Here is a 22489-nt window from a genome sequence, read left to right on the forward strand (position 1 = left end):
TATATCAGGTGATATATCAAATTTGCTGAATGAATAAATGAAAGAATGAATAACAAACTTTTAGGGCATCAAATTCTACCTCCTTCATTATGGGCCATTTGAAAGCAGAGCCCAGTTATGAGTCAATGTGAAAGACCAAGAGCTATGCAAAAATCTTAATTAATCTGTTTGTTGGATTATTTCTATCTACTAAGGTTTCTTATTGGAAGCATTAGACTAGAGAGCCACTTACCAGTCCCATTATTCTCATATGTAATGCAGAAGTAATGTTGCACAGGTTAAGGATTAGGAATTCTACATGCCATTTAACCTGTGAGACACCACACCAAATAAAATTCCATGAGGAGAAATTAGTGAACCAGCCCAGGGAGATCTCCCTCTCCCAACACACATCTTTTCTAAGAGAAACATTCATGCCAAACCTAAACTGTTCCTTTGTAGAAAGGGGGTGATGAGGATCCGTTTAGAACTGCACAGTTATTTCTGTACATATGCTTTTTGTATTGTATTGCTTAAATATTACGTTACTTTTGAAATATTGATTAGATTCTTATTTCCCTCATTCATTGGTTATCTTTTATTCATTTTGAGAGGGTTTAATTTTCCTTTGTATATTTGTTGCCTTTGGATTCCTGTTTCTGCCATGATCCAGCAGAAGCTAGACGGTTTTGTCAATTGGGTAACCGAGACTTCAGAGAGAAATCTTATTGTTGAAACGAGTGGAGGAACGTCAGATCCGCGTGGGGATGACATCTCTCTCAATTCTCTGGACTATATACCTCCCCCCCCACACACACAGTATAGCACAGCATGAGGCACTATCTAGCACTATCAAATGATAACAGTGCCAAAAACAATATAGTAGGAGCCAGGGCCTTGCAGGCATCTACCCAAAAAACATCAGAGGTACTGAAAGAGAGGGGATTATCTGCTGAGCCCACAGAGCCACAGATTAAGGCTGGCATGGAGAGCTTGGTGGTAAACTGAATCCCGGTACTGAGATCACAGGAGCTGTTGGCAGTCAGTTAAGATAAGGCTCCCCCTGCTTAAAGCTGGGCTAATCCCAATTGATGCTATTTGGGTGGTCTTGGTGAGTTTGGACTGTCGCTTGAATATAAATTCCTGAGTAAAGATTGCGGATGTATTAACTCACAGTCAAGAGTCCTGCTCTAACATGATGGAAGACTGAAGGCACTGGAAAATTATATTAAAATCTGCAAATGCAGCTTTGACAAAAGATAAGGTGTTGCTCCATTGTAAGGTGGAGGAGATGGAAAATTCTGCTAAACAGCTAAATCACTGCCTTCTAAACTTTCCTCAGATAAGAAGTATGCCACCACAAGACATAGTTAAGAAATATTTTGATGAGGTTTTAAATATTCCAGCTGATGTCTACCAACCAGTGAATAAGATTGATTTTTTACTTGGAAGGAGACAAAGAGATGGACAGGGTGCAGCTCAGATAACAGTCTTGATCTGATTGCTTTGCTCTATAGATCACTATAGGAAAAACAAAACAACTCAATACTGTTAGCCTCATTTATTTTGAACAGGATTTAGATATGATTATATACCTTTACTTTTGTAAAGCCCAAATTTTATTTGTTAGTGAAAGAATCTGGATCTATTCAGAGCTGGCTAAATCAACACTGGAGAAAAGAGAATTTTTTTTTTTAATGCATCAGGAAATTGCTGCTCTTTGTGGCTACAATTTTCTTATACAATCCCTGTAAATGTACTGTAAAATATTGTGATTCTAACTAGGTTTTCTTTGTCCCTGATCAGCTTAGACTTTTTCATGATGCTAGAAAGATTACTGGGCCCAACTCTGGAGAGAACACCGGAGTACATAGTTGAGAGGTCTAACTGTAATGTCTAGGGTTACCCACTTGGTGTTTTATTGGCTGATAAGTTTTCTTTTTTTTTTAATCACTCATATTATAATATTGAATGCCTCCCCCCTTTTCTTTTTTTGGGTCTCATGTTGGTTGGTTGCTATGTTAAGCTTTCTTTTTGCCTTACATCTGATTGCTAATTTGAATATATTGTATTCTATGGCAACCTACATTTCCTAACATAAAGTTCTCGTGTTTGTTATAATACAAATTATTTTAAATAAAAAGTGTATCAAACACCCCCCTCCCCCCCTTGGTTTAGAGATTTCTAATACAGGAGTCATAACAGAATTCCTTTCTCCTGGATAACTCTTCTCTCTCATTCACACCATCTGCAACACTGCCGAAAGCCATGAAAGGGGCTGGAGTTCAACCAGTGAGGAGGAGGAGGACAAGCCTCTGCGGGTAAGTACCTTGTACAGTTTCTCACAGCCAAATAGCCTCTCTCCCTTTTGTAACATAGACAAATCTCTTCAATTCAGCAGGCTGGTTGTCGGGGTGGGAAAAAACAGGCTGAAACTTGGCGTGGTGTTCAACAAAAAACTAGTTTACTGCAACTCAAAAAATGAATTTCAGGAAAAAGGTAAAATCGTCAAAAGTTAAAAAAAAAAAAACCCAGGATGGTAGCTCCAAGCTCCAAGCAAGGTCTCTCCCTCCAGGCTCAGCTTCTGAATAGGGGTCCCAATCTCCAAAGGTCTTTCCAGTGATGGGAAAGAAAACTCTTCTCAATGCTATAGGCAGGGAGATGGTGTTAGAAAAACAAATTCCCCCTTCAAAAGATGACACAAAAACTTCTGCAAAAACTAAGTTCTTACTCTTTCTCCTTCTAGGTCACTACAATCCCCACTTTTATTGGACGTTGGACAAAATAGCTTCCCAGGCAACAGAGCAAACATCATTCAATCCTGTGCCCTCAGACGGGGGGGGGGGGGGGGGGGGGGGGGGGGGGGTGTTCCCTCCTGAACTGGGAGAAGGTCAAAAAAATAAACCAGCTCTCTCAAAAGTTAAAATCCACTCCTCACAACTCTCCTTGTTTATCCCTTTGGTGCAGACTAGGGGGCCTACTGGTATTCACAAGAACAGCACCTTTCACTACAAACCAAAAACTACATCCAACCACACCTCTCTCATGCATAGCCCAGTCTATATAGGAGAGCAGTGGATGGGCCAGCCAACTGGGGAAGATCTATTAATGCAAATCTCACCCAGCAGATGGAAAAAGGCAAAATATCTAGTAAGGAGTGAAGCCCACCTTACAAAAATTTAGAGAAAGAAAAGGCAGATATCTCTTTTCTTCATATTTCTACAAGATTTTGCCAGGCTCGGAAAGAATTCCTCACCACCTTGACATACACCATCTACTGGAGGGAAGTGAAGCAATGAGGGATATCCCTGTGATGAGATGGCTGGGGCTTAGCACTTTGAGCACTTAGGGCATTCTCTCCCCCCGTTGCACCACCCTCATGATTTTATAAACGTTTATCATATCTCCTCTCAGTTGCCTCTTCTCCAAGATTATGATTACCATGAACATGGACAATGATCTAGATCTGCTGACCAAGTTAATTATGAATCATTATTCATTGATCATAAAATCTGGATCAGTCCATCTCTAATGCATATACATTTTCTTTTTCATCACATATACTGTACTATTGCAGTAGGTAGTGAAATTGGCAAACCAGATGGGTCTGACAGTTTTTATCTGCCCTCAGTTTCTGTGTTTCCCTGTTTCTATAGAAATGTGCAAAATAAAATTGGAATAATTCATTTCTCATTAAAGTGCTATAGATAGATCCATTATAAATGATGAACTCTGCATTTAACAAATGTTTAATAGGGTGTTCTGAGATTAACAGCACACTTACAAATAACAGGAGAGATATTTAGACAGTGCTATGAAAATACATTTACTGCCAAATTGACAATTAAGATGTTTGGTTTTCTATGCATCAAATATGCCTACTAAAGTGAGCAGAAAAAGAGCCTTATTTAGTTTTTGCATAGAAAACATTGCTATGGAGTTTGTGTTGTAATCTGTAAGCATGCTTGATCAGGCACAGCAACCTTCCATTCATTATTGAATCGTTGATTAGAAAATGAGTAATTAGATTTGCAGACTTGAGGAAGGATAGTTTAATACAGAAAACTCTGTGCCACTTTATTGTGTTAGATGACAATGTAAGCATTAACATAAATAATACAGTTACTAAAAAGAAAACATTGCAAATACAGCAGAGCCTCAATTAGAGAGTAAATTAATAAGAGCCCTGGCAATGATTCATTTATTTTAAATTATTTGACTAAATAAACAGTGTGATAATTGTATTAATTATATTGAGTAAATAAGGTTGAAAAGCTGAAATGTGTAAGCACCTCTTGTCCTTTTGCTAATAGAGATTAACATACTAATTTCACAAATACTAGCATTTATGCTGTACTGTTAGCAAAAAGATCAAAATAAGTGACTCCAGCAAAGAAATCTGAACAATGACATTATTAAAACCATAGGGGCAAGCCATCTTGTGCACCGCAGGGAAATTCAGTTTTGCACAGTTGGTGCTTTGGGACCCACATGTGACACAATTAGTATAATAGAGCAAGTTTCTTATTAGCAAAGCATTTATTGCAAATTGAGTCATTAATCTCATTTACAATGTTGAGGTTTATAAGCCAAACCCATATATCTGTTGTAGTGCCTCCTCATTCACAAATTATGATGGTTGACTTCACTGAATATCAATACCATACAGTGTAGACAGCGTTGATATATAAATGCCATAAGTCTCAGTTCAGCCACATTCTTTTTCACCTCTGGAGAGCAAATAGAGGGAAAATCCTGATTAGCAGTTGTGAAATATTCATCAGAGAAAAGAAAATATTTGCTGTGGCCCGACAAAAGACATTTGAGGCATGTAGGGACTACCATAGTTGTACAATATTAAACAATAACTATTAATAATATACACTAGCTTATTCCAAAAATTTAAATTCTATTTACAGAACAAATATGAAACCATCCTCCTTCTCTCCCCATCCCCATTTAAACTTGAAGCCTCTTCTGTACCAGCTCATGGGTTGGGGATAGAATTGAAGTACGACTGCATTCTTCTCGTCTTGTCTGAATACTGCCATTGCTCAGAAGTAATGGGGGCCTCTGCTCCTCCTCATGGAGTTTCTTTCAGCCATATGAGCAACCCATCATTCTGAGCCTGAAAAAGATGAGAAGAAAAGAGAGGAAGATAGTGCATAAACACTGCCTAAGCAAACACAATGGGTATCTTAAACGTTAACCTACAGAGGATAAAACTCAGACCAATGATGGATTTAATCTAGACATGAATGAGTAACAGAAAAAATGTAAAAGCAGAAGTACAGAAGAAATTGGAATATTTGACAAAGTGTCAAGACTCTTGTTACGAGCGCGCGCGGGCACGGTCGTCTCGGGCGGGTGGTGAGCCCTTGGGCCACGGCAGGACCCCAGGAGGAGCCCAAGGCCACACCGTGGGAGGTGAGCTGAGCAGGCATGGTGAGCCAGGCAGGCAGGAACAGAAACAGGGAGTCCGGCCCTCAGCCGGACCTGCATGCCCATGGTAGCCAACACGGGGAAGTTGACTAATGAACGGTCCTCCGACTGTTCCCGGCCCTTTCGGACCTGCCGCAGGGAACGGCAATGGGCAGCAGGCCGGACAGAGGCGAGGGCAGACAGAGTCCTTAAACAGAAGACATCAGACGGGGCAGAAGCAAGACGGAGACATCAGGACAAGGGCTGAAGCGAGACACAGGAAAGGTCCAGGCGAGCAGGAACTCCGATGCTGGGATACTCACATCCGAAGCCCCCTCGGCTGGCAGACGCTCAAGAGCCCGTGGGACGAATCCCTCCTGTTGGCCACTCCAGGGCCCAACAGGACAGAAGGCTCAGGAACCAGGTCAAGGCAGAGACAGGTAGACATCCGGACAAGGGCTGAAGCAGACACTGAAGACAAGGCTGGACGGGAACATTGCACTGTCCATCAGGGCGCCCTACTCAGCCCACCCGTGGGACTGAGTCACGGACCACCCTGTCCCAGACGCGCCCTACACAGCCTAGGAAGGCTGGTCACGGACCACGCTGAGAAGGAGGGCGCGGGGAAGACCCAGGCGAACAGGAACTCCGATGCTGGGATACTCACATCCGAAGCCCTTACGGCTGGCAGGCACAGGAACAAACAACTAGGCACACGTCAAGGCAGACATCAGGAAACATGGAGGACCTGGACCGGCAAGGTTACAGACAACTGTAATGCACAATCTGCAGGCCGAAGACAAGCAGGAGTCGGAGTCACGGACCGGAGTCAAGGCAGGCTGAAGACAAGCAGGAGTCAGAGTCACGGACCGGAGTCAAGGCAGGCTGAAGACAAGCAGGAGTCAGAGTCACGGACCGGAGTCAAGGCAGGCTGACGACAAGCAGGAGTCAGAGTCACGGACCGGAGTCAAGGCAGGCTGACGACAAGCAGGAGTCAGAGTCACGGACCGGAGTCAAGGCAGGCTGACGACAAGCAGGAGTCGGAGTCACGGACCGGAGTCAAGGCAGGCTGACGACAAGCAGGAGTCAGAGCCACGGAGGACCTGGATCGGGACAGGCCACAGACAACTGTGTAACCCAATCCGAAGGTGAAGACAAGCAGGAGTCGGAGTCACGGACCGGAGTCAAGGCAGGCTGAAGACAAGCAGGAGTCGGAGTCACGGACCGGAGTCAAGGCAGGCTGAAGACAAGCAGGAGTCGGAGTCACGGACCGGAGTCAAGGCAGGCTGAAGACAAGCAGGAGTCGGAGTCACGGACCGGAGTCAAGGCAGGCTGAAGACAAGCAGGAGTCGGAGTCACGGACCGGAGTCAAGGCAGGCTGAAGACAAGCAGGAGTCGGAGTCACGGACCGGAGTCAAGGCAGGCTGAAGACAAGCAGGAGTCGGAGTCAACGGACCGGAGTCAAGGCAGGCTGACGACAAGCAGGAGTCGGAGTCACGGACCGGAGTCAAGGCAGGCTGAAGACAAGCAGGAGTCGGAGTCACGGACCGGAGTCAAGGCAGGCTGACAACAAGCAGGAGTCAGAGCCACGGAGGACCTGGATCGGGACAGGCCACAGACAACTGTGTAACCCAATCCGAAGGCGAAGACAAGCAGGAGTCGGAGTCACGGACCGGAGTCAAGGCAGGCTGAAGACAAGCAGGAGTCAGAGTCACGGACCGGAGTCAAGGCAGGCTGAAGACAAGCAGGAGTCGGAGTCACGGACCAGAGTCAAGGCAGGCTGAAGACAAGCAGGAGTCGGAGTCACGGACCGGAGTCAAGGCAGGCTGAAGACAAGCAGGAGTCGGAGTCACGGACCGGAGTCAAGGCAGGCTGACGACAAGCAGGAGTCGGAGTCACGGACCGGAGTCAAGGCAGGCTGAAGACAAGCAGGAGTCGAAGTCACGGACCGGAGTCAAGGCAGGCTGACGACAAGCAGGAGTCAGAGCCACGGAGAATCAGGACAGGCCACAGACAACTGTGTAACCCAATCCGAAGGCAAAGACACAGTGAACAGAAAGTCCTTAAATACTGGAGGTAGAAGGCAACTCCCTGGGAGGAGCCTGCCAGGACCGCCCACCGCTGGTCCTATAACTAGGGTAGAGAGCTGCGGGCCAGCCCCTAGGGAAGGGCGTCGCCCAACAGGAAGTCCAAACACTGAGCCCGCAAGCCACAGGCATGCCTCAGGAGCAGCTAGGCCTCTCAGGCCCTGGAGAAAGTCCTGGATGATGCGCAGGCGAGGCCCTGGCTTCAGAGTGGCCTCTGGAGGAAGGTAAGAGACCTCCTGCAGCGCAGCAGCAGGGGGGATCGCAACAACTCTAACCAACAAAATCCTATGATTTTTCAACCAGCTAGTAAAAGGTTATTGTTTAGGTTAAAAGGCTGAATGACAAATCTTGCTTCTTCTGCCTCTAACAAAACCACATGCAAATCCCATGTTTCCATGCAAAAACCTAATCCTACAATTAGTTGCATATATCATGTAAATTTCAACGATATTATCTATGTCATTTCATGTCATTTTCAAAACAAGATAAAAGAAAAAAAATGAAATTCTGTGTTTTTTCTTCTATCATTTTTAATGTGCACTACTCAGAAATAATGTGCATAATTCAAAATAATGACAACTATTTAGAAATAGTGTTGGGAGTTTGGAATTTGTGAAAAGTCTGAACATTGGGTCATCTTATAAGCGGTCAGCCAGCCTAGGAATCTTCAGCAAAACATTTAAACACCAATTCATTGTAGAAGTATAAAACTGATGCCAAAGCAGTGTAAGACCTAGTTTGGGACCGAAGTTACAGTCAAGTTTAAGACTGGAAGCTGCATCTGCAGATAAAAGACCATTTTGTGTTAAAAGATTTGTAAATTGAGTACCATTATTCGCTATGAAAGCACATGTTTATTTTGAGCACAAGTACTAGTCACTATTTTTTACAAATTGTTTGCAGATCCATGATTATACTGAAAATAGCAGACTTTTAAAAAGTTTATTTACTAGTACTAGGTGTGGGGTATAGGTATGAGGTTTGTAAAACCACTTTAAGCAATTCAAAAGCATTTACTTAGGATTGACTTGTGAAATTGAACATCGTGAGTGTCTCTCCTTGTTGCACTTTATGGTTTGTGTAACCCATGATTGACATGGATGCAAGCAGCTAAAAATATAAAAGCTGAATAACAAAAAAGGCTTTGGAGTCCTCATCATGTTGCAAAGGAAAGCCTGGGTGCTGTACATCTGAGAACTTTTCAATTCTGATCTACAGGAAGCAACTTTCAGCTCCTGGAAAGTAAACTGTAATGTATTTGTTTGGGATAGTATATATATATATATATTTTTTTTTTAATATTATTATTATTTGTCATATATTCTTCTAAGATCCAAAGTGAATGGAAAATATATATAAATTCCTCTGTAAATATACACCATTGTCTGATTGGTATTGTAATTATAATAATTATAATAAACTATTAGTCCATTTAGGTGACTTTCTTGACTTCAGAAGTATTTTGGTTTCATTACTAATCCTGATTCCCCTACAAATCTAATAACATTGTAATCTGACTTTCTAATCACTTGACCTAATATGACATAGCAAGTGACCTTCTCCTCTCTATTTTATAACCATTTTTATAGAGACTTAAGAAGACTTGTGCCATGTCACACATGAAAAAGCAATTTTGAGTGCACCTTCCAAGTAAGTCCTATTCAAGGTTGCTATGAGGCACAATTACCATGAATATACCTTTATGTACCTAGGTGAATGCCATGTTACCTATATTCAGTATATTTCCACTGTACTTGAGAGAGAGAGAGAAGAGATGGCAATGTGCTGCTATGGTATTTGTAATACCTCAGTTTTTAAAATGTTTTAGCAGAGTAGTTTTCTCATGGTCTTTTGGGTTTCTAGCTCAATTGGAACCAACCTCTACTGGGGTTGCAGTGCTCCAAGGTTTTCCTCCAATTTAACTGATTCCCCTTCCTGTTCAGACCAATCATCACAGTGACAGTCCTTAATCAGGAGGTAAAGATAGTGTTTCCCCCTGAAACTTAATATGTCTACATCCTGAGTCTGGCCAATAGGTGCTAGCATTGTATGGTAATGATAGTCCCTGTTCCAATGACTATGAATTCTGTCTCTACAGCATCTCCAACCCCAGATGGCCTGACCGGGTTTGTGATTTGAAGCAGATTTTCTGTTTGCTACTGCCCAGCACTCTCACTGAGCTATTGGACCTGACCTATTTTCTTAATTCTATATGAGAGTGATGATGCTTTGATGTACAGTTCAGTGGGCTTTTAAGGCATAGCATCTCTTTCCAGTTTGGATTGTTTGCTGTATATAGATGTGAGTATATATTGAACTGGGAAGGGTTATATGTTATGGTCGGGATGTGGATCCTTGGGCCGACCGGCAAGAAGAGACGGTCGGAAGGCAGACACACTCAGCGAGGGATGGATCTTCACCTGGAAACCCGTGACCCTACCAGAGGAGCTGTTAAGGCCCGGGTCGCTAGGACTTAGGTGTCTTCGCCCTGGAAGCCCGAGGTCCCCCCAGGAGGAGCCCATAGGGACCCGGACCGCTGGGACTTAGGAGAGTCACTGGTGTGGACGGTACCTGGAGCGGACTGGGGTCTGGACTGGCAGCAGAAGACTGAGACGATGAGGCGTACCGGAGTCTGGGCAGGCAGCTAGGAACGGATCCGTGAGACGAACCAGTATCAGGACAGGCAGCAATCAGGCAGAATCGTGAGACAAACCAGGATCAGGACAGGCAGCAATCAGGCAGAATCGTGAGACAAACCAGGATCAGGACAGGCAGCAATCAGGCAGAATCGTGAGACAAACCAGGATCAGGAACTCAGGAACAGCAACTAACTCTCTCCAAGGAGTGACCACGTTGCAAGGCAAAGCAAGGAAGGAAGCCGCAAGCTTAAATCCCCCGCCGGGGCTTACGTCAGAGCAAGGGGCGTTTCAGGACTTCCGGGTGCTGGGCCTTTAAGAGGCCTGTCTTCGCGCGCGCGTTCCCCTGCAGGGGGCGGAGCTACCATCGGCCTGAGCCGGCGTCTCCACGAGGAGGACGCCGCTGCCATGCGGCCAGGCCCGCCCGGAATCGCGCGGCTCGCGGCGCTGGAAGAGACCCGCGGGGAAGGTAAGGACCCGGTCGCTGCGTAAGCGACTGGGGCTGTAACAGTACCCCCCCTCTTACGCCCCCTCCTCAGGGGACCTGGCTTCCCAGGATTGTCCTGGTGGAACTGGATTAACAGTGATTTGTCTAGAATATTTCGAGCTGGCTCCCAAGAGTCCTCCTCAGGACCGCAACCCTCCCATGCCAACAGGTATTCCCAGCGACGAGCCTGGAAAGGGACATCTAGTACTTCTCGTACCTGATAGGTAGGTTCTTCATTCGGGGAGGATGATACAGCGTCAGTAGAGGGATGATGGAAATGGGAGAGTACCACACGTTTCAGTAGAGAGACGTGGAACACGTTGTGAATACGTAAAGACGAGGGCAGACGGAGTCTATACGAGACTAGCCCAATACGTTCTGCTACAGTGAAAGGGCCACAGTACCTTGATGCTAATTTCCTGGAGCGGCCCGGCAAATGGAGGTTCCTGGTGCTTAACCACACCTTGGAGCCGGGCAAGAATATGGGCGCTGGTCGTCGGTGACGATTGGCACATCTTTGTGCCTTTTCTGCAGAAGATGCGAGTCGCTGTTGAACCGTCTTCCAGAGACGATGAATCTGATGAGCCACTGTTTGCGCTACCGGGAGATGGCACTGTAACTGGAATGGGTACTGGCGGTTTCAGGTGGTGACCAAATACCGTCTGGAAGGGGGATTGTCCCGTTACAGAGTGGGTGTGATTGTTGTAGGCAAACTCAGCCCAGGGAAGGAGGGACACCCAGTTGTTTCCCCTTTCAGAGATAAAACTTCGAAGGAACGTCTTCAAGGACCTATTCATTCGTTCAGTCTGTCCATTACTCTGTGGGTGGAAAGCTGTAGATAGATTCAACTGTACCCCAAATTTTCGGCAGACGGCCCGCCAAAACCGGGCTGTGAATTGAGGCCCCCGGTCTGAAACGATGCTTTGTGGGAGCCCGTGGGCCCTGAAGATGTGCTGAGTGAACAAAAGGGCCAACTCGGGCGCCGAAGGTAACTTGGGTAATGGTACCAGATGAACCATTTTGGAGAAACGGTCCACCGTTACCCAGATTACCGTGTTGCCCTCGGAGGGGGGTAGGTCCACCACAAAATCCGTGGTGATATGAGTCCAGGGTTCCGTGGGTATAGGAAGCGGTTGCAGGAGGCCCCACGGGCGACCGCTTAGAGGCTTCTGCCTGGCGCAAACAGGGCAAGAATCCACGTACAGGCGAACATCCTGGCGCACCTTGGGCCACCAGTAATATCGATTCAGAAGGTCAAGGGTTCTCTCCCTGCCGGCGTGACCACCGGAGAGGGAATCATGAGCCCAAGCAAGAACTCTCTTGCGGTCCCTGCGAGGAACTACTACACGTTCCACAGAGGATACGATAGTACTGGCTAACTGGACTTTGGCTGGATCGATAATATATTGAGGAAGTTCCTCCTTTTCCTCTAGAATATCATTCCTCGAGAGAGCATCTGCCCGGATGTTCTTAGCGGCAGGTCGGTACTTGAGAATAAAGTCAAACCGACTAAAAAACAGCGACCACCGCGCCTGTCTGGGGTTCAGTCGCTGGGCTTGGTTCAGGAACTCCAAATTCTTGTGGTCGGTGTAGACCGTCATCGGATGACTAGCTCCCTCCAACCATTGCCTCCACTCTTCTAACGCCAACTTGATTGCCAACAGCTCCTTATCCCCGATCCCATAGTTGTTCTCGGCGGGAGTAAATTTCTTGGAGAAATAGGAGCAGGGGAATAAATGGCCAGAAGAGGACTTTTGCGAGAGGACCGCCCCTACCGCAACGCTAGAGGCATCCACCTCCACGAAGAAGGGCTGAGTAGGATCCGGATGTCGCAAACAAGTGTCTTGGAGGAAAGCCTCCTTTAAGTCCTCAAAAGCTTTGCAAGCCTCGGAAGGCCAGATTCAAGTATCTGCACCCTTCTTAGTCAGGGTGGTAAGTGGCGCCACCATCTGGGAATACTGTGGAATGAAGTGGCGGTAGAAATTTGCAAAGCCCAAAAAGCGATGCAAAGCCTTCAAGCCCACCGGCCGTGGCCAGTTCCGGATGGCAGATACCTTGCTGGGATCCATGCGAAAACCAGTTGCAGAAACAATATACCCCAAAAAGGGCAAAGAATTCTGCTCAAAAAGACACTTCTCCAATTTTGCAAACAACCGATGATCCCGAAGTATCTGGAATACCTGTCTAACATGTCGTCGATGAGAGACCAGGTCCGAGGAGTAGATGAGCACGTCATCTAAGTATACAATGACACATGACTGTAGGAAGTCCCGAAGAACCTCATTCATTAAGTGCTGGAACACTGCGGGAGCGTTGCATAGGCCGAATGGCATCACTAAGTATTCGTAATGTCCGTCCCGGGTGTTAAAAGCGGTCTTCCATTCGTCCCTGGGACGGATACGGACCAAATTGTAGGCCCCTCGCAAGTCCAGCTTTGTGAATACCTGTGCTCCCTGGAGTTTGTCCAACAGCTCCGGGATTAAGGGCAGTGGGTAGCGATTCTTCTTGGTTATGGCATTAAGTCCACGATAGTCTATACAGGGCCGCAAAGACCCATCTTTCTTTGCCACAAAAAAGAACCCTGCTCCTGCAGGCGACTTTGAAGGGCGGATAAACCCCTTTTTGAGATTCTTAGAAATGTAATCCGACATGGCCCGGGTTTCAGGCTGAGACAGTGGATGTACTCTCCCACGGGGGGGAGTGGAGCCAGGAAGCAATTCAATCGCACAGTCAAAAGGACGATGCTCCGGTAGTAATTCCGCTTTTTCTTTAGAGAACACATCAGCAAAATCCTGGTACAAGGATGGAAGCTGGGAGCTGACATCTGTCAGTGCCAGAGGCGTTCGCGGACCCTTCCAGGGCTGGATGCAAGAACGGGAGCACTGCGAACTCCAGCGAACAATCTGGAAATCGTCCCATCAAATCTCCGGAGAATGCAATTGGAGCCAGGGTAACCCAAGAACCACGGGGTATACTGATTTCTCCAAAATCAGAAACGAAATCCTCTCCGTGTGAAGCAGACCAGTTTGGAGGATGATGGGCGTGGTACTGGTAGTTATGCTGCCAGAGAGCGGTGTACCCTGAATGGAGGTGACCCGTAAGGGTGGTTCCTGAAGCTGTGTGGAGAGCTGAAGGCGTCGTACCAAGTCCTTAGTGATAAAGTTCCTTCCTACCCCGGAATCAATGAGGGCCTGTGTGTTGAAGGAACCACCGGGGTACTTGAGGGTTACCGGCACGGTACAATGAGGAGTAGCATTTAAACAACCTAGGGAGACCTCCTCGCTTACCCCTAGGTGCGGGAGTTTCCCGGCCGCTCCTTGCATTGGGCCAGGAAATGGCCCTTACCTCCGCAGTACAAACATAAGCGCAAGTCCCGGCGGCGTTGCCTCTCTTTGGGAGTCAAAGCGGATCTTCCCAGGTGCATGGGTTCCTCAAGGGGAGACTCCGCTGGGGTGCCGGTGGCACGAGATCCTGGGTTCGAGGACCTAGTGGTAGCTGATGGTACGGGAGTCAGGCGGCGGGGAGAGCGCCCCTCCTTCGCTCTTTGTTGCAGGCGTCGGTCGATGCGCCCAGCCACATTAATAAGCGAATTAAGGTCCTCTGGGAGATCCCGAGCGGCAAGCTCATCCTTAATCCTAGCCGCCAGACCCTCCAGGAAAACCCCACGAAGGGCGTCATCGGCCCAACCCACTTCTTGGGCAAGAGTGCGAAACTCCAGAGCATAGTCGGCTAGGGTTCGTGTCCCCTGCCGGAGCTGGAGTAGCTCAGAGGTTGCGGAGGCCAGACGTGCAGGCTCGTCGAAGGCTGCTCGGAATTCCTCCACGAACAAGTTCAAATCACTCAGGGCGGGATCGTTTTTGTCCCACATGGGAGACGCCCAGTTTAAGGCTCGACCATCAAGTAACGAAAAGATGTAAGCCACCTTGATTCCATCTGAGGGAAACTGATTGGGCAGCAAGGCGAACCGTACAAAGCACTGATTCAGAAAGCCTGAGCAGGCCTTAGAATCCCCAGCAAAACGCGAGGGAGCCGGAAGCTGAGTTGGGGTATGAAGCGTCACCACTGGTGCTGGTATGGCTACTGGAACCGGGACCGGAGCCGCGGGTTCAACGTCCATGCGGGTAGCCAACCGTTCCACGGTGGCCGCCAAGGAGTCCAGTACCTGTTGCTGTTGTACCAAGCGCTGAGCCAGTCCGGGAATGGCCTGCAGGCCCGCTAGGTCTGCCGGATCCATGGCCTTGCAAACTGTTATGGTCGGGATGTGGATCCTTGGGCCGACCGGCAAGAAGAGACGGTCGGAAGGCAGACACACTCAGCGAGGGATGGATCTTCACCTGGAAACCCGTGACTCTACCAGAGGAGCTGTTAAGGCCCGGGTCGCTAGGACTTAGGTATCTTCGCCCTGGAAGCCCGAGGTCCCCCCAGGAGGAGCCCGTAGGGACCCGGACCGCTGGGACTTAGGAGAGTCACTGGTGTGGACGGTACCTGGAGCGGACTGGGGTCTGGACTGGCAGCAGAAGACTGAGACGATGAGGCGTACCGGAGTCTGGGCAGGCAGCTAGGAACGGATCCGTGAGACGAACCAGGATCAGGACAGGCAGCAATCAGGCAGAATCGTGAGACAAACCAGGATCAGGACAGGCAGCAATCAGGCAGAATCGTGAGACAAACCAGGATCAGGAACTCAGGAACAGCAACTAACTCTCTCCAAGGAGTGACCACGTTGCAAGGCAAAGCAAGGAAAGAAGCCACGAGCTTAAATCCCCCGCCGGGGCTTACGTCAGAGCAAGGGGCATTTCAGGACTTCTGGGTGCGGGGCCTTTAAGAGGCCTGTCTTCGCGCGTGCGCGTTCCCCTGCAGGGGGCGGAGCTACCATCGGCCTGAGCCGGCGTCTCCACGAGGAGGACGCCGCTGCCATGCGGCCAGGCCCGCCCGGAATCGCGCGGCTCGCGGCGCTGGAAGAGACCCGCGGGGAAGGTAAGGACCCGGTCGCTGCGTAAGCGACTGGGGCTGTAACATTATAGTACAGAATAAAGTATCCGATTTGTGAAAAGTAGAGATATTTGAGAAGGTAACTCTCCTTAATGTACAGTGCTACAGGTAGGCAGTAAGGACAAAGCAAAATATTGATTTACATCTTTTCCCTTCTATATGCATAGCAGCCATCCGGAATCCCAACAGCATTCACTGTTACATTCTAAAAACTGTAGACGTGTTTTTTCAACACATATGAAGTATTTCTATTTTTCTTTCTGTGTATGCATCTTCCCCAATGATTCTTATGGCAATGGGGAGATATGTAGGGGTGTACAAAGGGTTTTCATTCCATTTTGTTTTAAAGGCAATAGCAGTCAGTCCCAGTTCTTCCCTCCAATGCCACAAAAATTGTGATTCTGTAAAGTGAAACAAAGTCCCATTGGACATCTTCGCTGTCCCTAGGGCTTCAACACCATTTTGACAAATAAGATTGATGGAGATAAGGCCCTGTAGAACTTTATTTTATTATTTAGAAATGCAAATTTTGCAGGGGGGAGGGGGAGGCCTGCGGCAACCTGCTGATGCCTTTTATTTTAATGAAATGAAACACAAACACAATGTTCATTTTTCCTTAATTTTCAAAACGAAGGAAACAAAACAGAAAATTTTGTTGAAATTTCCTGTTTTGTTTCAAGCAAAAGCACATCCCTAGTGAGAAGTGTTTTTGAAATCATTCATTATACGAAAATATGATGCAGACTCATGGTGGATTTCTTGACAGCCAGAACAAGTTTGAGAACCATTATGTTTGGGTGCATACAAATAGGCATATCCAAGAGAAAAAAACAGAAGGTGATCATGCTTCCATGCAAGTTCATAAAACCTCATTGCAAAAAAGATATTGGTAATTTGTCTGCCATGTTTATGCACTTGAATGTACAGAAAGAAAAGTTAACTGACAAAAAAGGACTCAACAAAGACATAGGATTCCTATCACATTATGAGCTACAAAATTATACTGCCAATTATCTTCTGATCATCCATCACAGCCCCCTCACCTCGTTCCTCTACCCCATTCCCTTCACCCTATCATTGGAAAGTCTTTAATTATTCACTTATGGCAGTCACACTACTTTAGCTTTTCTGCTAATATCATCTTTTGTTCATTTAAATTCTGAAGAAGAGAGTAAGAGAGTATTAGGTCTTGAAAGCTAATCAAGAAATTAATTAAGTTAGTTCAATAAAAAGATCTCAATGGCATTCCACTCTAAACCATGGACTGGGACAATAATGAATTATTTAAATATATACAATAGACCCAATACCCTCACTCCACAACTGTAACATTGGGATCTGTGACCAGGGTGTGAATCCTGCCAGGCAGCTCATACCCTCACCTCCCTCTAGAAATAACTATACATGACAATACTGAAAGTGGAAACAGGCTGCAGCTTTTATTTAATATATAGCAATAGAAAAAAACATAAAACCTCATACCTGGGCCAATACCTTGAATACTCGAAAATCCTGGACCATCTCCCTGAACTGCCTGCCATAGACAAGCAGGGTGGCACAACCAAAACCGACCCCCCCCCCCCCCCCACACACACACACACACTGCATTTCCAAGCAAGGGGGCCCTACATCCGGGCATGGTACCCACCCTTTCCAGCAACATGCCCTTTCCATCAGTCCCACGGTTGACCTATTTTCATGAGACAACTCCAACCTATTCAATAGCTCCCCATTGGCCCAGGTACCTGCACCCGCACCCGCACAAAAGGACTTCCAGCTGCAACATTACATAGAAAATGCATTGCTGCTTAACATAATCCTCTAAGTATAACAACACATGGTTCACAGGAAGCATTTGTTCCAACAATAAACACTAGCTATTGTAGTGGACTGCTTCAAAAGTATAAACCCAAATCAGGCTCATTGCAAGATTACATGACAGTATTTTAGGGTTACAAAGCCTTCCCATCCCTTTGCCTAAAGTTACAGGAGGGTGGCAGGGAATGCAATTGAGGAAAGAGGCCAACTGTGGGCTGCACTGTGCCCTTTAAATGGAATATGATGTCATCAGGATTGGCCAGGGAGCCGGTGATGTCTCCACTGAGAATCTGCCCGAAAGAGGTCAGCTTCGGGCCTTCCCCACTGACTGAAGGTGAAGATCATCGAAAGCAGCCAGGAAACCGGCCGATCCCGATATTATCCCCACCGAGGCAGCAGCATGGCAGGACCCACAGCTCAGCCCCAGGTCATCTGTGGGCTCCAAGCATTTGGCGTAGGCCCATGCATTGACACTGGGAGCCGCGACCAGGATGTGAGTCCTGCCAGTCAGCTCATACCCTCACCCCCCCCAATAGAAATAACTATACATCTCAAAACTGAAAGTGGAAATAAACAGGCTGCAGCTTTTATTTAATATATAGCAATATAAAAAAAACATAAAAACCCGTACCCGGGCCAATACCTTGAATATTCAAAAATCTGGGACCATGACATTTAAATATACACAATGGGGCGGATTTTCATACTCCGCGAATAGGCCTACTTTTGTTTGCGCTCCAGGCGCAAACAAAAGTACGCTGGATTTTAGTAGATACACGCGGAGCCGCGCATATCTGCTAAAAACCTGGATCGGCGCGCGCAAGGCTATCAATTTTGTATAGCCAGCGCGCGCCGAGCCGCACAGCCTTCCCCCGTTCCCTCCGAGGCCGCTCCGAAATCGGAGCGGCCTCGGAGGGAACTTCCTTTTGCCCTCCCCTCACCTTCCCCTCCCTTCCCCTACCTAACCCACCCACCCGGCCCTGTCTAAGCCCCCACCTTACCTTTGTCGGGGGATTTACGCCTCCCTCTGGGAGGCGTAAATCCCCGCGCGCCAGCGGGCCTCTTGCGTGCCGGGCCGCGACCTGGGGGCGGGTACGGAGGGCGCGGCCACGCCCCCGGACTGCCCCGGGCCATAGCCACGCCCCTGTACCCGCCCCCAAAACGCTGCCGACACGCCCCGAAAACGCCGCGACGACCGGGACCGCCCCCGACACGCCCCCTCGGAGATCCCCGGGACTTACGCGAGTCCCGGGGCTCTGCGCGCGCCGGTAGGCCTATGTAAAATAGGCGCACCGGCGCGCAGGGCCCTGCTCGCGTAAATCCGGGCGGATTTACACGAGCAGGGCTCTTAAAATCCGCCCCAATAGCTCCAATACTCTCACTCCACAATTGCTATATAAATACAAAAACCATAATCAAAAGATTTTTCTTTAAAATGCTTAATCAAACATCATATATTTCTTAAAATATAGTAACATAGTAACATAGTAATAGCAGAAAAAGACCAAAATGGTCCATCTAGTCTGCCGCTCCATGCAGAAGTTACCCCCATGATCTCTTAAGGATAGTAACTGCTACTCCGTGCAGGTTACCCCCATGTTTCACTTAAGAGTAGTAACTGCCGCTCCGTGCCAGTTAAGCTTTTTTTATTTATTCCCATCCTCTAGCCTTTTAGGGATCCACAGTGTTTATCCCATGCCCCTTTGAATCCTTCACAGTTTTAGTCTTCACCACTTCCTCCAGAAGGGCATTCCAGGAATCCACTGTCCTCTCAGTGAAGAAATATTTTCTGACATTGGTTCTAAGTCTTCCTCCCTGAAGTTTCAAATCGTGACCCCTAGTTCTACTAAATTGTTTCCGATAGAAAAGGTTTGTCAACGACCATGGATCATTAAAACATTTCAAGTATCTGAAGATCTGCAACATATCACCCCTGATCCTCCTCTCCTCCAGGATATACATATTCAGGTTCTTTAACCTCTCCTCATAAGTCATTTGATGGAGACCACCCACCATTTTGGTCAGCCTTCTCTGGACCACCTCCATCCTGTCTCTGTCTCCTTTGAGATACGGTCTCCAGAACTGAACACAGTACTCCAGGTGAGGCCTCACCAAGGATCTGTATAAGGGGATTATCACATCCCTTTTCTTACTAGATAGATATTCCTCTCTCTATGCAGCCAGCATTCTTCTGGCTTTGGCTATCACCTGTCAAACTGCTTCATCGACTTCATGTCATTAGACAATATCACCCCAAGGTCTCTCTCTTGCTCCGTGCACATCAGCCCTTCACCCCCCAATGCATATTGTTATCGCAATCCCAACTACCAAAAACTAGGGATGTGCACACATTTATTTTTCATTGGTGTTTTGTTCTTGGGTCCGGGGTGGGCCATTTCGGTCCACTCCTCAAACCCAAAAACTTTTTTTGTTTCTATTTCGGGAAAAACCCGAAAATAAAAAAAAAACCCCACCCCCAACCCTACAAATTATTTTAATTATAATCCCCACACCCTCCCGACCCCCCCCCCCCAAGACTTATCGAAAGACACTGGTTGTCCAGTTAAGGTCCTGGGAGCGATCTCCCCCTCTCTGACCATCAGCTGCCAGTAATGAAAATGGCACCAGTGGCCTTTTGCCCTTACCATGTGACAGGGGCTACCAGTGACATTGGTTGGCCCCTGTCACATGATAGGAGCAAATGGATGGCCCATGCCATCTTAACAAATGTGACAGGGGCTGACCAATGACACCAGTAGCCCCTGTCACATGGTAAGGGCAAAAGGCCACTGATGCCATTTTGATTATTGGCAGCTGACGGCCAGAGAGGAGGAGATCGCTCCCGGGATCTTCACTGGACCACCAGGGACTTTCGGTAAGTCTTGGGGGGGGGGGTCAGGAGGGTGGGGGGATTATAGTTAAACAATTTGTAGTTAATTTTCATTACTGACAGCCGACGGCTGGAGAGGGGGAGATCACTCCTGGAACCCCCGCTGGACCACCAAGGACTTTCGGCAAGTCTTGAAGGGGTCGGGCAAGTCTTGGGGAGTTGGGATGGTGGAGGTGTGTAATTAATTAAATTTGAAGGGTTGGGGTAGGTTTGGGTTTTTTTTTTAATGTGCTCTTTCTCCCCCCCCCAAGAAAAAAAAACAAACAAACAAAAAAAACAAAACAATAGGAACACCACATAAAATTTCATGGGTTTTCCTTCCATTTTGTCAGACCCCTGAAATGCAACGAAATAGGAAATAGCGTCTTTATTTCCTGTTTCGTTGCAAACGAATGCACATCCCTACCTAAAACCAACCCACCCTAGCACTCATACATATACTTGCACACCACCCCTACACAAAAGCTATTTAAAATCTAGTCTCTACAAAAATGAAACAAAGTATCCCTTAAGGTAGTGAAACAAATTATCTCACTTTCAATAACAGCCTAGGGATGTGAATCGTGTCCTCGATCGTCTTAACGATCGATTTCGGCTGGGAGGGGGAGGGAATCGTATTGTTGCCGTTGGGGGGGTAAAATATCGTGGAAAAATCGTGAAAAAATCGTGAAAAATCGAAAAATCGAAAAATCGCAAAACCGGCACATTAAAACCCCCTAAACCCCACCCCCGACCCTTTAAATTAAATCCCCCACCCTCCCGAACCCCCCCGAACCCCCCCCAAATGACTTAAATAACCTGCGGGTCCAGCGGCGGTCCGGACGGCAGCGGTCCGGAACGGGCTCCTGCTCCTGAATCTTGTTGTCTTCAGCCGGCGCCATTTTCCAAAATGGCGCCGAAAATGGCGCGGCCATAGACGAACACGATTGGACGGGCAGGAGGTCCTTCCGGACCCCGCTGGACTTTTGGCAAGTCTCGTGGGGGTCAGGAGGCCCCCCACAAGCTGGCCAAAAGTTCCTGGAGGTCCAGCGGGGGTCAGGGAGCGATTTCCCGCCGCGAATCGTTTTCGTACGGAAAATGGCGCCGGCAGGAGATCGACTGCAGGAGGTCGTTCAGCGAGGGTTCCGGGGGATTTAATTTAAAGGGTCGGGGGTGGGTTTTAGGGGGTTTTAGTGTGCCGGCTCACGGCTCACGATTCTAACGATTTATAACGATAAATCGTTAGAATCTCTATTGTATTGTGTTCCATAACGGTTTAAGACGATATTAAAATTATCGGACGATAATTTTAATCGTCCTAAAACGATTCACATCCCTATAACAGCCCGAAGTCTAATCTTGAAAAAGAAATACAGTATCACTCTATAAATTTAAACATAATCTGAAAGGCATATTAATGTTACAAAACCTTTTATTAAAGGAACAAAACCTTCCTATGTTTGATTAAAGCTCATTGAAGATAAGCTTTATCATTTAATTGTGGTTTTTGTATTTATATAACATTTATGTAGTGAGAGTGAGAGCTATTTGTTTTTATTTGTCATCCTTTATTTCTGTGCAAAAAGATATGGACAGAATAGCAGCAGTCTAGTGAAGGGCTACCAAAATGATGCAGAGTCTACAGCAAAAGCCATATGAGATGAGACTTATAAGCATATTCAAGAGGAGAGGAGATGGATATTATAATAGAGACATTCAAAAACATCATAGGTGTAAATAATGTACAAAATGCAAATATTTTTCAGTGGAAAAGAAGTTCTAGAAAAATAAGTCAAGAGTGGATCAAAGCGGGTATATTCCAGGATATTTTTAAAAAATATTTATTACCAGAAATGGTGGATAATGCACAGAGAAGCCTCCTGGTGAATATGATAGAAGCAATCTCAAACAGAATTAAGAAAGCTTGAGATGAGTACAGTGGATTCTTAGTTGTAAAGAACTGAAGGGATATCTGGATATTTACTGTTTATTGGCATTTCACAAAAAGTGAATTTGGCAGATGAGATGGACCTTCTGGTCATATAATTGAAGAAAATTCTCTTTCACTCAGTGCATAGTTAAGCTCTGGAATTCATTGCCAGAGGATATGGTTACAGCAGTTAGTGTAACTGGGTTTAAAAAAAAAGATTTGGATAAGTTCCTAGAGGAAAAATCCATAACTGCTATTTCAGTAATTAAT

At 46.9% G+C, this 22489-nt stretch overlaps 1 long non-coding RNA gene across 1 annotated transcript in view; it reads right to left on the reverse strand.

Moving 5' to 3' along the window:
- Positions 1 to 3886: 3886 nt before the first annotated feature.
- Positions 3887 to 22489, reverse strand: part of LOC115088515 — a 48771-nt gene continuing 30168 nt past the window's right edge. The window contains exons 2-3 of the long non-coding RNA XR_003855797.1: positions 4963 to 5107; positions 3887 to 4709 (exon numbers count right to left, since the gene is read on the reverse strand). This is a non-coding gene — a long non-coding RNA (uncharacterized LOC115088515). The remainder of the gene's footprint in view (positions 4710 to 4962; positions 5108 to 22489) is intronic.

This window comes from Rhinatrema bivittatum, chromosome 3 (genome assembly GCF_901001135.1).
Source record: "Rhinatrema bivittatum chromosome 3, aRhiBiv1.1, whole genome shotgun sequence".
NCBI lineage: Eukaryota > Metazoa > Chordata > Amphibia > Gymnophiona > Rhinatrematidae > Rhinatrema > Rhinatrema bivittatum.